General features: G+C 34.4%; 1 long non-coding RNA gene and 1 pseudogene across 1 annotated transcript; both read right to left on the reverse strand.

Moving 5' to 3' along the window:
- Nucleotides 1-3,928: 3,928 nt before the first annotated feature.
- Nucleotides 3,929-5,128, reverse strand: LOC111879326 (uncharacterized). The gene is made up of 5 exons (XR_002846057.3): nucleotides 4,873-5,128; nucleotides 4,720-4,788; nucleotides 4,579-4,620; nucleotides 4,286-4,495; nucleotides 3,929-4,057 (listed from the first exon to the last, which is right to left on the reverse strand). It is a non-coding gene; the product is annotated as an uncharacterized LOC111879326 (long non-coding RNA).
- Nucleotides 5,129-5,501: 373 nt separating this feature from the next.
- Nucleotides 5,502-8,926, reverse strand: LOC111879331 (KH domain-containing protein HEN4-like; annotated as a pseudogene).
- Between the last annotated feature and the right edge of the window lie 1,116 nt (nucleotides 8,927-10,042).

Here is a 10,042-nt window from a genome sequence, read left to right on the forward strand (position 1 = left end):
CACTAGAAGAGGATCCATCATGGGACTTTCCTCTTGGATATTAGAAGGAGCCCTCCTCTTCTTTCCCTTCCCATATCCAATTGCCAAGACATGGGCAACAACAGTAGAAGTAGGTACAACATATTTGCCTTTCAAACTGCTTTTAGCAGTTCTCAAAAGACCTTGATGCTTGCTTAGAGTGACCTCCTCCATGTTTATATGATAAGTTTTACTAAATGTTTCATAACAAGAAGGCAAAAAGTGTAGAATAATGTCAATGGCCAACTCTTCATCTAAATTGACATTCAATTTCAACAATCGGTCCACAAACCTTTGCATCTTTTGCAAGTGGGCCCTGATAGAGTCTCCATCCTTCATTTTGGTTGTGACCATGGAGGAAATGATTTCATACCTTTCCTGCCGAGCACTTTGATAGTGCATTTCCATCAAATATAGGTGCATTTGATAAGGCCAAAAGTCCTCATACGACTTCTGAATCTCAGCGGTCATGGTAGCAATCATGATACACAACACTTTTGTCGTGTACCTCTCATGAGTCTTATACTCAACAATTTGTTCGGGAGTAGCAGTGTTTTCATCAATCTCCTTTAGCTCTTTATCGAGGACATATTCTTTGTCCTAATAGCGAATGGCCATTCGAATGTTTCGAATCCAGTCATTGAAGTTCGATCCATCAAAATGACCCTCCCTCATAAGTTCATGAGGGAGAAAAAGCCAGAAGCAATTGAGTTTGAAGCAGTGTTTGAATTAGACATCTGAAAAAAAAAAAAAAAGACAAAGTTTGGATTAGATAAAGATCCTTAATATAACACCCAAATGAAATATTAAGGCTAGGATCCAGCACAATATTCTACAATTCAGAAGAGGGATGTCGGAATCTAATTGCAAAATATTAGTGTGTCGGTTAACCACTCACGCTCCACTAACGACTTATCATGGTGCAAAATGCATTTTCCATGGAATAGCACCATTTTCACATTTTTCCTTAAGTAACAAAGATTGGGAATTTATAAAAGTTTAGTTACTTTATAATATCATTATACTTATTAATAAGGATTAATTTCTTATCCGACCCATTCGGCTAACGACCCTCCACCAATCAAGGAAGCGGTGGGTGAGAATGGACACCCATTCAATCGCCATGTTACAGGCAATTTCCTTATACCCCCCTTATAGACCGGCTTCGTGAATGATGCCTAATAACGGTAACAGTGACTCGTCGTATACATATATATAAGTAATAAACTTTAATATTATAATAGTATAGGGTTAAATTTTAAACTTTTAAAATTCTAGGGTTTCGAATTAAAGTTTCATAAATGAGACTTTTCAAATTCCGAAACTTGAGGGAAAGTTTTGAAGCACTTCAAAACCTCTTGAGGATAAGTAATGACACTCTTCAAGACTTTGGGAATTCTATAACTTAAAGAGTTAATGTTTCATGAATGAGACTTTTGATATTTCATAACTTGAGGACAAGTTATGAAACTCTTCAAGAAACTTTTAGATCAAATTTTAACTAATACAACTATCATATAATTGATCATTTACCAAGTTGACCTAATACTAGTCATATAAAATAATTCCAAAATTTATAAATAATTAGTTTTTCACAAAATCAAGCAATTATCTTAAAATTTTACAATCATCATGTTATTCAATGAGGATAACTATTACCATATGATTAAAAACAAATTTTATGAACCAAAACAATTTGTGGTAATGATCCTAATCCAAAACAGTTTATGGTAATGATCCTTATCCAAAACAGGCCAAAAACTCAAAAATTTTGCTAACAGGTGATCCAACTCGTGGAGCCAGGCAATGGACTCATCGAGTTCATGGTCATAAATGAGTCAACATGTCAGGTCCACTCAGGCGACTCGTCAAGTCCAGCAGTCAGACAGCAAAAATCATAATTTTTTAACTTTTAAAGCAATACAATTGAATCTATATAACAGAAAACACCCATGTCTCTTATACGAGTGATGAGTTTTATGTACTCTAACATCCCTATGGTGCACATACAACCCTAATCCTTTGGAACTATGTTTTTTTTCTAATTATACATGCAATATTCTTTTTCCAAAGCATGAAGCCTTACTAGCATGCAAAGGTGATATTTGAATCATAAAAACTAGTTAGAAGATTACCTTGTTTAGTGGCTTGTAGAACAAGGCATTGAAAGAGCTTAGCAACTCAAGTGTGATGCCTCAAACAAGTCACAAACACCAATAAACAATTAGATGAATATGAGAGAGGTTTATGAGACTCTAAAATAAGTTAACTCTGCTTAGAATACAAGGGTGTCCGATTTTAGGGCTTAGGGTATACATTTATAGTGTAGAAATCCAAGAGTCATATGTTTAACCCTAATTCTGCATCTTGAGTTTCCTCAAGATTTCAAGTATTTGGCTTAAATCAATGATTCACTTAGATTTATCTCCATAGACTCTAAGTATACTTTCTTGTTCATCCCATATATATCAAAATGAATCATTTCCTAAGCTAATTAAAGCTTTTACTCTTATCAAAGTTAGGACATCGTTTCCTATTTCAATGCAAGGGAAAACATCACTCGATCGCTCTAGCTTTAAAATTTATACAAACTATCTTTTTTTATTGTCATTCAAATTATCAATTTCTCATCAAAGAAAATGATCCAAACATGAGATGTTTATTAGAATCCGTTAAAGGGATTCTCTAGCCTACATTTCTTTCAAAACCCATCTTGGTTTGAATATATGTGTGTTCCTATCCATTATTGTCATCTTTTTAAGATCTATATACACTAAGTGTTGGATTAATTTAAATTTCAAGCATACATGGACTAAATGTCATTCCTCATAGACTCCTCCAATTTTGGCTTATTGAGCCTTCCATAGCCTTCGTGAGTTGATAGACTCTGATTACAATCTATCTATGACCCATTTCCTATGTGACATGGAGTCAATGAGGTCCATGATGTCTTCTATTAGATCTATGTGGAAGAGGTAGGGGGATGTCATTTTACTTATTAGGCATTAACCTATAATTAAGTACTAGTGTTTTTCATTGGGTTATTCGTCAATTGATTCTCGAGTCCTATCAAGATCAATATGGCTCCTACTAGTTTTTTTTTTGGATATCAGCTCTCTCTTTCGAGAGACTGATCTTAGAGCAACAAATACTTTGTTTTCAGAGAGTTTCCAAAAATATAGTTGGGGCGTCCAATGAAATAGCCCATTTCAAAGATCATTTAATAACAAATTTCTTAGTTTGTACAATACCAGAGACACTTATAATACTCATTTATGGTACAATCCATGAATTTTTTTTGTAGGCACAATACGAATCTTTAGTTACAAATCAACTAATGATTTTGTCTTTATCCAATTATATTGCTTATGACAATACTTTTGTTTGAGTTGTGAAACTATTTTAGAATACCATTAGATGATCATTAACCTTTGACCAACATTACTAGAAAAACATCCTTTTACGACGCTTATTGCGCGTCGTAAAACGCTCAGACGACGCACAAATGCGCGTCAAGGAAGGCCCTGTCATAAAGAGAGACGACACGCATTTACGACGCGCATTTATGACGCGCATTTACGACGCGCGGTTATGACACGCAATGCGTATCAAGGAAGGCCCTGTCATAAAGGAAGACGACACGCATTTGTGTGTCGTAATCTTACGACGCGCGTGTTTATGACACGCAATGCGTATCAAGGAAGCCCCTGTCAAGAAAGGTCATGTCATAAATAAAGACGACACATATTTTTGTGTATCGTAATTTTAATTTTTTTTTTTAAAAATTACTTATAGATATACTAATTTTCAAATTAAATATGCATTTTCATAATAAAAAAATGAAATACCGTATACAAAAAATACAATACATTGCACAAAATTTAATGTCATACAAATAATCATTCCAATAGTAGACAAATGTAACATTTCAACATTTTTTATATAATTAACTAAATTATTAGCCAAATTTCCTAAAATACCAACATACTTTTCTATGAATAGCATTAACACTATTCTTTTCCATCAAAAACTTCAAAACCTGCATAATTAAATGAATGTGTAATCAGCTACAGAAATTTGTGTGAGCATATGGCAATAGAAAGAGAAGACGATAATCAGAAACGAAAATTTTTGGCATTGCAAACCATCAAAATTATTGGAAGTATATCTATACTTCACGTTGGAGGCGTTGACTTTCTGTAATTTTTTAGCAATTTGTTTACTTAATATATAAAGACTCCAACAATAAATAGATATGTTATGCTACCTTGACGCATCTCTGCTGTCCAAAAGTATCCTCAAGTAGGAGCTTTCTTCATATTTGGAAGCCTCTCTGTTCCCCAAATCAATCAATCCACACACAACACAAGTGAAGTGGAGAAAGAACTACATTAAAACTTAACAGTTTCAATCTCTTCAAGATTCAAAATTCAAGAAACTCTGAAGTGTCATTGCACTCATTACATAAGATCCAAACCTGCAATTTTCACAATTATCCATTCACTTCTACTGTTTCAATCTCTTCAAGATTCAAAATTCAAGAAACTCGTAATATAATACCTTCTTTTGTCTGTAATTTTCAGGCATCACAGTAGCTTCAATCTGAGAATTACAAAACAAACCAACTTATAGAAACAAAAGATGATCAAGAATTTGTTGTTTAGAATTAAATTTTCACAGTCACAGATTCAATAGTTGCACCTCTTCATCTAGTCTCTCCACATCATAGACATATCCATTACTGATTTTGAGCATATGGGACAAGAGTATCTGTAATAATATCCATTGAAATTTAGCTAAAATTTCACAAGATTTGGAAATGAACTAATCCAGGACAAGTTTAGATTCACTTACTTATTACGCTTAATCATCTCGTGATAGCATTCTGAGTGCATTGTGTGCCCAAATTTCATCACAGTTATGTCTTTTAGCGAGCAAAATAAGAAAAGGTATTACATCATCATCATACCAGTTGATGTATTCAAAAGATTTGATGGCCGACTAGTTGAGAGCATCGTGCCTGTAACAGGGGCAATTGTGGAACATAACGTAAGACTATTTGGTTGGTTAAACCCATCAAACCATGAACCCTAAAATCCATTCCAGTAAGCTTTCCATTTAGCTCTGGCAACACCTTTCCCACAGCCTATTTTTTTTATAAAATATAAAAAGATTTATATAAAAAAGAATATAAAAATTTACAATTTCATTTTATATAAGAATAATGTATACCTTGGCAGCAAACGACAAGAAACAAGAGTTATAAAAAAAAAGATATATAAATATTTTTTTATAAAAAGAGTTATAAAAAAAGACATAAATGCATCCTAATCCTTATCATCAAATGCTAACACAAACAATCTTCCAGAAATTGGGGACACATTTGCTACATCCCAATTTGAAGTTATCTAATATTGAAAAAAATAAGAATAATAATTTAAGATGCTAAACTCACCAACAACTACTTTTGTCAAACCAGGAAGATCGACCAGGGTTAAGTTCACAACTGTCAACATCATACATTATTAAGTGAGTTAACTGTTAATAAGTAAAGAACTTAAAGTTAATAATACTATCTTTAAGTAAAAGGTTAAATATCTCACGATTAGGAGAATAGATACTGAGATATATATATATATATATATATATATATATATATATATATATATATATATATATATATATATATATATATGAACTGATGAAATCTATTTGCTTCGTCCTGTCTCACGATCAGTCTCATCAGAGATTTCCTTCCTCACAGTAGTTGCACAAGAAAAACGATGAAGATATGTTTATTGATTATACGAATCTTCAAACTATGAAATTTGGTGGTTCCTGAAAGAAGACAGAAAGATAAGATGTATAAAATGAAAATGAAAGAATAATTCATATTTGGGGGTGGGGGAGGGGGGCTGGCTTACATCATGATAATGTTGAGATAATACTAAAAGAAGCAGCATGATTCATTGGGCTTAGTTTCAAAAAGACAAAAGACGTAATGAAATTAGTTTTTGCTATATGTAAGATAAATTGTGTGATTTTGGTTATTTGTTATGATTGGTCTGCAAGTATGAATGCTTGAAGGAGGCTCTGAGCAGATTGGGTTTCATTGGGAGTACCCGAAATAACCACATTGTGATCACTTGTTCCTGAACGTGGCTCATGCACAACCACTTTTGCACCTGAAATCTGCTTTTACATAAAACCAAAATGCTTATTGATTTATAGCAATCAACAAACCGATTTTCAATGCTATAATAGAAAAGTATATGGAAGTAGAATTCCAATTCCAATTACCTGTCTTAAACGAGTAAGGTTGCTTCCATTCTCCCCATAAACGAAAGCAATGACATTTTAGGGTACTAGAATTTCCACACTCATGTTACTCACTATAGCAACAGATCTACCTACAGAAGTTAACCCTGTGCTAATATCCTGTCCCATCTGCAATAAATAAAGGAACAATTCAATTCTCAAACATCAAAAATAGGAAGAAGAAATAAGAAAAAAGAATAATACCGGAAGGTGCCATTTTCCATGTGTCATAGGACGATCTATGCTACTACTTGAGAGTTTGAGATTATCCATAGCTTGAGTTAAATTAGTATTATGCTGATTAGGATAATGTGACATGGCAACAGAAGATTGATGGTGTGTATATGTACCCTTTTTGTTACAGTTCCAGTTTCATGGCTATTTGACATTTTATTTGAGAATAAGTTGTTTCTTAGTCTTCCAGTAACACTGTATAAAGCATCTCTTACATTTATCATCTCTCCTGTCACCTTTTCTTAAAAATAAAAATAAAATTATAACAGATAATTTGTATGTATAGTAAATTGGTTAAATGCAAGAAATGGTGCTCACCAACACTACTTGATCAGTTTCAGGTGCACACTTAGGAACTTGATGATCACCAACTATCTTTATAAAAGCACCAGTCATCTTTCTCATATCTGCAACTATGGACCCACCTTTACCCAACATACAACCCATTTGGTTTTGTGAAATCACAAGTCTAGCAGAAACATGGGCCCCACTTGATGACGCCATATCCATCTCCTTTTGAAACCCAGACTCCACAGACCTATTGAATATAAGAATCACTACATTTTGTGAAGCTGGATTTCGTGACTCTGCTGCACTCTTCTCACAGTTAAAAAAAGGAAACAACACCTTGATCTTACCTACAATTGTAGCTGCTTCAGAAAACCAAGATTGTCTTTGAAGAACTCAACACTTTGATCATAGGAAGCAAGCATGCCTATGTTCAATGCCATTGCCCTAACCACAGTGGGACCAACACCTTTCTAGAGAGCTAAAACTCCTTCATCTGTAGTGATTCTGTAGAGGGTATGGAATGGGTTTGTGTAGTTACTATGTTGGGCTGGAATCAGCTTGCATACGGATGAGTGCTAGCTCAGCAGGGCTTCCTACATAGGCTCCGATAGCACCAGCTATCAGCACGCAAAAAGATTTTTGATATAAAGGTAATGGCTTTCTATCGTTGGCTTCAAGTGCCTTGTTTCTTAGAATCCTATCAAGTAATTAAAGAGTCACATAAACAACCAAAAAACAATAAATCTGTGTTTTTTTGGTTAACGAACCATTAATGGTGTACCTAAATGTACCAAGTGTGGTTGTTGTGTATGTAGCTTGTCTAAGTAATCCATCAGAAAGAACCTGTTCAAAGCAAATTGCTTCACAGATCAGTAGAAGAACAATGATGAATGTAGTACTAAGGTATGATAAAGAAATGAGAACTAGGGAAGGGGTTATGAAGAATCAAAGTAAGATCAACCTTACAAATCTATAGAGATACACATTTTAGTACCCTACAAAATATATTCTTTTCCAGTCACTGAACACTCAGACAACTAATTTGGTTGAGAGCTCACCAAAGTCAGTGGGGCATACAAAAAAAATCGCTGAGAAGAGTCGAGGACTGAGGAGCAAGGGAAAAACCCTAACTAACCTCAAATTAATCGGTTTTTACTGGAAAAAAAGGCAGAAATCGAGAGAGAGTTGGAGTTTACCTATATAGGCGCTTGGTATGGTACCGCCGATCCACCTTCTTCTTCCACCACCAGTGTTAGTAACCAGAACGTCGAGAAAGCATCGATACAGTAGAGCCGTAACCGATGGGGAAGAAAAATGATGAATTGATGAAGGAGGTGTAACAGGTATTTGATATAAGAGACAGTGAGGGCAACATAATTTTCGATGGGAACTATGTGTGCTCGCGAGGGGGCTGAAATCAATTAGACACAAGAACACCACCACATCTTCCCCTTCGTTGCTCTATTTTTCAGGGTCCAAGTAGATCACTCTCACTGCCGACGATGGAGGCGAGAATTGTGGTGGTTCAAGGCCGGATTTATGGATGAAGAAAGTTATTCCGAAAACCCTCGCAGAAGAAGAAAAAGAGAAGGTGGTGAAGAAGAACAGTTATTGAAAGAGGGGAGGGGTGGCAACAAAATAAAAACCAGAGATTGGAGTGGTGGGAAGAATCGAAAGAAACGGTCAATGATATATATGAAATTAATAGGTGATAAAGGTGTTTGCTAACCCTGGTAAAGGATTAAGCTAAACCCATGAACAACACTGTGTAAGGAAAGTCTGAAGAAGCAGCAATGGAGAATTCGGAGCACCTAAGAAGCGAAGGAATCCGATGACGATGTGTTTGTGGAGACGAGGGAGAAGAAGGTGGGGGTTTAAAAAATTGATCCATAATTTTAGTGTGAGGGTCGATTTGGAAGATATCTCAAACCCTTAATCTAAAACATGATGTGAAGCAATTGATCCTTAATTTGAGGCTAGAAGAGGAAAAAAGGGGTGGACACGAGGGAGAAGAAGGGAGGGTTTGAAAAATTTGGGGATTTCATTGTCCCTCCGAGATGCGCGGTTCTTTAAAAAAATATAAAACGACATTCACAGAAGACGCACAAGTGCCTTCCGTGTTTTTAATATTTTTACATGAGACACTAATTTAAGGGCACTCAGTAATGCGCGACCTAAATCCTTAAAATTTTTGAAGAGATAACACTTTTTTAATGTCGCTCTCTAATGCATAAAATAAATCAAAGAGCGTCGTGTTTTGCACGGCGTAAAAGGGTCTTTTTCTTGTAGTGCAAAATCCTCACTATCCCATTGTATGTGAGATCTTATCTTTTTCCCAGTTGTCTCTTAATTTTGTTTTGTGACTAATCTGAACGGAAAATTAGCTTGAACTTATTCCAACATCTGATAATATCACGAGATCATTTGTTTATCATTTATCCTGATATTATGTGAAATGTACCCGTCAAAATACTTGGGGTTTAATTACTTCTAAAATTCTATCAAATTGAATATTTGGTGATGCACTTCTAATTCACATATTCAAGATGTGGATCTAAACATATTTGGATCAACATGCATCGTGGTTAATATTAACTACCAAATAGTGAAAACTAATTCCAACAGATATTGTACCACTATATGGTGTTAGTGTCATCATTCTTGACAAATAAGATTTCCATTTATCATAAGACTTAGATTTAAATGAAATCCAAAATACGATCCAAATAGATATTTTGTAATGCCTATTCATATGTCCAAGAATATGATTCTATGATTGCATTTAATCCAACAACAAATCTCCTCTGAAATATTGTTACTATACTAGTTTCAATGATTTCATGATTTCCTTTTAAAAAATAAAAAATGTGAAATGTTCTTTATTGAAATAAGCCAGAACTATCTTACAAGAAACTGTATAAAAAATTCAATCATATGACCACAAACTTAACATTTTGGTAGAATACGTCATCTTATGATCCTAAGGATAGTAAAGGGACTTGATTTGATGTCCTTGATCATAATCACTTCTCTATGTTATACTCTATTACTTCCGTTTTGGTCACTACACATTCTTGCAAATGTTAGTTCTCATCGTGTAACGTGTACTTAATGATTTAAGGTAACATACCAATGGTGTTATGGATTTATTATTCTAATTATAGGCTAAACACTTAGAAGA

This window comes from Lactuca sativa, chromosome 8 (genome assembly GCF_002870075.4).
Source record: "Lactuca sativa cultivar Salinas chromosome 8, Lsat_Salinas_v11, whole genome shotgun sequence".
Classification (NCBI taxonomy): Eukaryota; Viridiplantae; Streptophyta; class Magnoliopsida; order Asterales; family Asteraceae; genus Lactuca; species Lactuca sativa.